A 7532-nucleotide genomic window follows, 5' to 3' on the forward strand; every position below is an offset into this window, starting at 1 on the left:
TACAACATTAACCAGCCACAGAGACACCCTACTATCCTTTACTGCAAGATAATACATCTTCTAATTGTTTAACCCAGTGATTCTCAAAGTATGGTCCCTAGATCTAGCAACATCCACATCCCTGGGAACTTGCCAGAAATGCAAATTCCCAGACACCGCTCCAACCTACTGAATCAGAAACTCTGGGCAAGTCATCTTGATGGCCCCTTAAAGTTTGAGAATCCCTGGTTAAAGTCATTTTGAATTGGATTTTCTGCTATTTGTGGCCAAAACTTTTATTTGATACAACACACAGTAGCAAGTAAGATAAAAATAAATGGTGATATGAGAAAAAGGATATAAAGAAAAATTGTGCAGAGATAAAGCTAAGACCTGATAAATTTTCTTGTATGTAAATTATGCTTCACACACACACACACACACACTTTGAGTTTATTCCTCAAAGTCTATGCTACATACATTAAGCACCTCTGAGTCTGATAGCAGATTCATAGGCTACAAACACCTCAGGATCTCAGCATCATCCTTGCTGTTGATTCTTCCTTTTTTTTTTTAATATGGAAGACCATGAATTTTCGTGTCATTCTCACACAGGGGCCATGCTAATCTTCTCCATATCAATCCAGTTTTAGTCTATGTGCTGCTGAAAGCACATAGATTCTTTATATTAATTAAGATTCAGGATGTTTATTGTAGCCTTCCAATGTGAAGAAGTCGAGAAACAGAATACTTACCATCCTGCTTCTGTCTCCTCTTAGAAATCACTGAAAAACAATGGACATAACTGAAGAAATAGAATTACAGATACTTTTCACCTTTCCAAAATTACAGGACGCTGTAAATCTCAATATTTGCCAAAGAACTGCCAAATGCAGCAAAAGAGCAGACAAGTGTGGGAAAAGATCCACTGAGAAAGCCTGTAGATCCCCAACAAAGCCAGCAGGGCATAGTCATCCTTAAGCAGAGACTGCATCCAAGGAGCAAAGCAATGATCTTTCTTGTTTAAAATCTTTTCTGTTTAAAACAAAGGAAACGGAACACCCAGGCTGGTGGGAAAACGCCGTATGGTACCATGGTGTAACTGGAATTCCACAAGGAAACACACAAACATATTTGGCATGACTGGAGAGCTTGGAGACAAATTGGAGGAGAGAGATGTGGGGACTGGGAGTCTCTTGTAGCTGCTGATCTCTTTGGCTCTGGAGAAGTCATGATTAAAACAACTCTCTCACACACCCAACATGGTATCTCAGGTTTCCTTGTATACTATGATGAATTTTTCCTAGCCCATAGGACTGCCATGATCTCTTTCTCATACAAGCTTTCTGCAAAAAATCAGTCCAAGAAGAATTCATGTCATTAAAACAGTCAAACCAAACCAGTACAAGATCTTCAAAATACTAGAAAGTAATAAATGAGCTCTAGAAACAATAACCAAAAAAATAAAAAACAATTACAATGCCAAATAATTTTTAAAAACTAATAAAATAGCCAAGGAGTTCAAAGCAAATATGTAGGACTTAAGTAAAATATATGATGGGTACAGAGAAATAGGAGCACAGAGAGCTTAGAAAAGAAGTTGAGTAGAAAAACAAAAAAATTGTTGAAGCTTTAATGATCACAATGAAAACGAAAACATTCTGTTAAAAAAAACAAAACAAGTAAATGGAGGTGAAGATTGAGAAAAAGTGCATAATATACACAAAATTAATGAGTTTTAAAAGCAGCAGCAACATTTGAAATGGAAAAATATTCAAATACGTAATTCAAGAATATTTTCTTGGAATAGAAGGCTAACCTACAGAGTGCAAGGACATACACTGTCCAGGAAAAAAGAGATACAGAATGACCAACACTGAAACATAGACAGGTAGAGTTGTCAGTCTAAATCAAAACAAAACAAAAAACCTCTGTTGGACCTCAAGTCAAAAAGATAAAGTCACCAACAGAGTGAAGATCCAGCCTAGAGATTTCTGCTCAGCATTCTTCCACGGTAAAAGAGGTTGGGGAATGTCTGCATCATATTTAGGGAAAGAAAGAATAACACAAAAACTTTGAAATTAGGAAACTGTGAATGCAAACAAAGGCAGAAGATAGGCATTCTTATATGTGTCAGAATTCCAATTTTCATGAGCCCTTCTTCAAGAAACCAAGGGAGCTAATGAAAAGGTCAATAGAGAAACTATGGGAAAAAGACAGATTAAGACATTGCATTCATTCAATTGCAAGAACAAGACCAAACATCTGCTGAAATTATGGTTATAACAGCAGAAGAAAATGTCCCAAACTACAAAAATAAGACAAAAATATATTTAAAAATTGGAGGCAAAAGGAAGAAAAACTATAAAAAGTAATATAAGTACTTTATTTCCTCATCTTTACTAGCCAGAGATTAAAATATACTTTAAAAAACTGATAAAAATGTACTAGAAGAGGCTGGCCGGGTGGTGCAGTGGCTAAGTTCTCATGCTCCGCTTTGGCAGCCTGGGTTTGCTGGTTCAGATGCCGGGTGTGGACCTACACACCATTTGCCAAGCCATGCTGTGGCAGGCGTCCCACATGTAAATAGAGGAAGATGGGCATGAATGTTAGCTCAAGGCCAGTCTTCCCCAGCAAAAAGAGGAGGATTTGTGGCAGACATCAGTTCAGGGTTAATCTTCTTCCTCAAAAAAATTACTAGAACTAAAAACGTATTTAAATATGTAAAGATGCATAGTAGACAAACTAAGAAGATTATGTTCATCTGTAATTTCAAAGTGGAAATAAAGAGAAGAGATTCAGGAATTATAACAATTTTGTTATTGTACAAAATGGAGATTCAATAGTTACTGTCTAAAGATGCAGAGTAGTTAAGTGTATTATGTAAAATTATGGTATAAATGTAATCACTAAAAGAACTAACAATAAAGGTATAACTTAAAATTTACCAGAAAGAATCTACATACAAGATACAGCCAATGGGGAAAAATACCATATAACAATATTAAAAAACCCAAAGAAGCCATAAAACATGAAAGCATAATATAAAGAACTATGAAAGAACCAAGCCCAAACAAATGTGTCACCTCAATAAATACATATAGGCTAAGCACTCTTATTAAAATAAAAGGAGTCCCAGGTTGAACAAAGCTTATAAAAGACACAAACCCAAAACAAAGTGTCTCAAAAAGATTGAAAATAACATAATAGGGAAAGACATATGAGGGAAGATGCAAACAAAGAGAAGCCAGGATTAGCAATCTTAATACCTGATATGGTTACATTAGGAAAAAGAGAAAAAGAGTCAATGCAATCAGAAAACTGAAAACTATTAAGAATCGTAAGATGGGCCAGCCTGGTGGTGTAATGGTTAATTTCACGCACTCCGCTCAGAGGCCCAGGGTTTCTGGGTTCAGATCCACCAGGGTTTGTGGGTTCAGATCCAAGGAGCACAGCTACGCACCACTCTTCAAGCCATGCTGTGGCACTGTCCCACATACAAAATAGAGGAAGTTTGGCACAGATGTTAGCTCAGAGCCAATTTCCTCACCAAAAAAAAGAATGGTAAGAATTGGAGGAAAAACCTCTTAAATTATCTTTATTTACAAATGACATGACAGTATACCTAGAAAACCAAAGAGAATTCTTAGTAAATCTAGCTCACACAAGAGAGGAATTCATAAGGTGACAGGAAAATACGTATGCTAATATATATTTATTATATATCAATATATAAAATTGTATAGAGAAATATAAAATAACCACTGAGAAGAACACCCGTACACAATAACAACACAAAATTAAATATTTAGGAGTGAACTTAATAAGAAATGTGGGGAAAAAAGAGAAAAACTGTAAAAACACTTGCGAAAGACACAAAAATAGACTTGAACAAATGGAAAGCATTCCTTGTCACTGGAAAGGATTACTTCTCAAATTTATTTTCTCAAAATAATATAGATTTTAAATAATCTCAAAGCTATATCAACAGTTATCATTTTGGAGTTAAACAAGTTTATTCTAAAGTTCACTTGGGAAAAAATGCAAGAAAAACTAATAAAAATAAAACCTAACAAAGAAGAACCCTACTGCTGCAAACTTGTCACAAGATTGGCTAAAATTTAAAAAACTGACAACACCAAAGTTTAAACAATTGGAATTCACATGTGTTAGATAAAAGAATGGCAGTTCCTTATACAATTAAACATTCAGCCACCCCAAGTCCCCAAAATTTTACTCCTACGAGTTTATTTACCCAAAAGAAATGAAAACGTATGTCCTTGAAATACTTATTCGACAGCTTAATGCATAATAACCAAAAACTGGAAATAGACCAAGCGTCCATCTGTAAACGATAGATAAACAAAATCTGGTATATTTATACAATGGAATGCAACTCAGTAATTGAAAGAAATGATTTACTCATATACACAATATGGATGACTATCAAAACATATTGTTGACTGAGAGAAACTTTACACGAAAGTTTACTTAGTGTTTGATTCTGTTTATGCGAAGTCCTAGAACAAGTAAAACTAATTTATGGTGGGAAAAAAATCAAAACAGTGATTTCCTTTGGGGCAGGAGTATGAGTGGGGATTTACTGGGCAAGATAATGAGAGAATTTTACTGGATCGCAAGGTGTATGGATTTTTGAGAACTTATTGGATGCTGCATTTAAGATTTGTGCATTTCCTTGGATGAAAATGTACTTCAACAAAGAAGAGAACTCCAAGAAATATTTAACTCTATTTGATGTTATGAATTCTGAAGTATTCAGAAGGGTGTTGGTGATGTCTGCAATTTACTTTGGAATGCATCAAAAAATAAGATGGATTAATGGATAGATAGAGGGATGGATGGCTAAATATGTAATAAAGCAGTTTAGGAGCAAAGTAATGTTAGAATATGGCTGGTGGTGTATGGGTGTTCACTGTAAAATTCTTTAAACTTTTCTGAAGATTTAGGAGTGGAAGGGAGAAAAGAACAGTGAAAGGGCAGTCACCCTACCGGAAATGAAAACATAATGCTTCTAAAACTTAATGTTTAATGTATAATTGTTGCAAGCATACATACGCCAATGGAACAGAATAGAATGTCTAGAAATTGACTCAAATACGGATGAAAGTTTTGTATATGATAAAGGTGACCTCTCAAATCACTGAGGAATGATTGACATTTCAATAAATGGTGTTGATACAACTAAATATCCATTTGGATAACAGATAAAATTGGATGCCTACCACCATACATCACCACAAATTCCAAATGGATAAGGTACGCACATTAGTCAAGTTCTCCAGAAACACAGAACCAACAGGGTACATATATACACATAGAGAGAGATTTATTTCAAGAAATTGACTCATGCAGTCATGGCGTGGTGAGTCCGAAATTTGATGGAGTTTGTTGACGGGCTGGAGATTCAGCAAGAGTTGCAGTTTGAGCCCAAAGGCAGTCTGCTGGCAGAATTCCTTCTTGTTTGGGGTAGGCCAGTCTTTATTCTATTAAGGCCTTCAACCGATTGGATGAAGCCCAACCACATTATGGAAAGCAATGTGCTCTACTCAAAGGCCACTGATTAAAATGTTAATGTCATCCAAAAAGCACCTTCACAGAAACATTCCAGGATAATGTTTGACCGAATATCTGGTCACCATGTCTCAGCCAAGTTGACACACAAAATTAACCATCACAATATGTAAATGTACCAAAAAATTGAAACCGTATAAGTAACTAAAGAAAACATGATTGAATTCCTTTATACTCAAAATCTAAATTCAATACAAGTAAATTGTTAATTTTGACTATTTAAAATATTTTTCATGGCAAAAAAAATTATAAGCAAATTCAAAAGGCAAATGACCAACAAAGAATGAACATTTGCAGTATATATAGCAAATAAAGTGATAGCCTTTCTGATATATAAAGAACTCCTAAATATTAAGGAGAAAAAAAAGCCAAAACCCAAAAGAAAGGGTGAAAGGAATAAATAAATAGTTCATGAAAAAAGGTACAAAAATTACTCTTGTATATGAAACGTATTCAAAGATGAGGAAAACTCAAATTTAAACTAAACTGTAAAGGTAGAGTTTCTTATCTGTCAGACTGAAAAAAATATTCAAAAGTTTGAGAATACACTATGTCTGCAAACTTTAGGGAAACAGATTCTCTTTATAATGTTAGTGAGTGTGCAAAATGAGACTTTTGCTATGAAGAGGAATTTGGCAATATCCAAAAACACAATATATGCATTTACCTTTTAACTTAGTAATCTCATTTTTAGAAATTCTCCTTGAAGATATAGCTCCAAAAATTTGGGAGGAAAAAATCCTTATGTACAAGATTTTTTATAGCAGCGTTGTTTGTAGTAAAGAATATTAGAAACAACCCAAATGCCCAATTATAGGAGAACGATTGAATAACTATGGTAATTCACATGATGGAGTATTCTACAGATGTTTAAAAAAAGGATCCTTATGAGAAGATGTTGTCATTTCCTACATGTAGATTTAGATTTAATTATAAATATGGATAAACATCTTTCTTTTTTCAAAATGAAATATAGGAAGGATAAACCAAAACATAAGAAGTTGGTTGCCTACTGGTGTGCGTAGATCTAAAAAGACTAGGGAATGACTAAGAATGCTTTTAGTATACTTTGTACGTTAGTATCCAATCAGGAAAACAGAAAGCACATAAATTATATTGACAGGATAACTTAGGAGCTCACTTAGAGTAATGTTGGAAGAATGAAAAGGCAACCATGGAAATACCGAGCTAGCAGAGACGGTAAATGCCTGAAGAAGCTCCCACCCCAAAGGCTGGGAGAACAAAGAAGAAAACTGGAGGAGGGAATCTGCAGACTTGGAACACATTTCTCTGAAGACAAGAGAGTCCCCAGATGACGCTAGAACCTCAGGAGCTCTCAGGAGGTCACCATGGAGCTGTGACTCAGACCACCAAAACTAGGGTTCTTACAGGCTTGTCTGGAAGTACTAGACAAAGCAATAAGCTAGAAACAACTTTTTCAAGAAAGATCTCCTAGAGTCTGGGTAAAGGATTTTTGCTGGAGAAACTCAGCAAGAAACAACAAATAAAGAAAAAGAAGTCCTTTCTCTGTCCTCCTTCTTTTCTCGCATCTCCTGTGGCACCCTATGGTAGAACCTACCAGAACAATAGGTGGCAGGGGTGAAATATAGTTTAGAGAGTGCCAGCACAGTAGAGAAGAAAATGGAAGGGGTGTTGGGAGCTGAGAGACTGTAGCTGATGAACCAGCACAGCCCAACACTTTGGTTACTCAAGAGTCATACATAACTTCTACACATATGTGAAATTCTATGTAACAAAATAACAATTTTATGCTTTCAGAAATTTGTTAAAATTTTATGCACCTATCCTGCATTCATATATGCATACTCTCTCCTTCTCCCTCAAAAGGATAAACACAAAGTCTTCATTGTGTAGAGACATACATTTCTGGACAACGTTAATTTCTCCTCAAAGGCAATTACAGTCAAACTTGAATATTATGCAACCTAAAGAAAAAGAAA

General features: G+C 35.2%; 1 non-coding gene across 1 annotated transcript; it reads right to left on the reverse strand.

Moving 5' to 3' along the window:
- Nucleotides 1-551: 551 nt before the first annotated feature.
- Nucleotides 552-653, reverse strand: LOC138924388 (U6 spliceosomal RNA). Its single transcript, XR_011439435.1, has one exon. It is a non-coding gene; the product is annotated as a U6 spliceosomal RNA (small nuclear RNA).
- Nucleotides 654-7532: the final 6879 nt, after the last annotated feature.

The sequence above is a fragment of the Equus caballus genome, chromosome 5, assembly GCF_041296265.1.
Source record: "Equus caballus isolate H_3958 breed thoroughbred chromosome 5, TB-T2T, whole genome shotgun sequence".
NCBI lineage: Eukaryota > Metazoa > Chordata > Mammalia > Perissodactyla > Equidae > Equus > Equus caballus.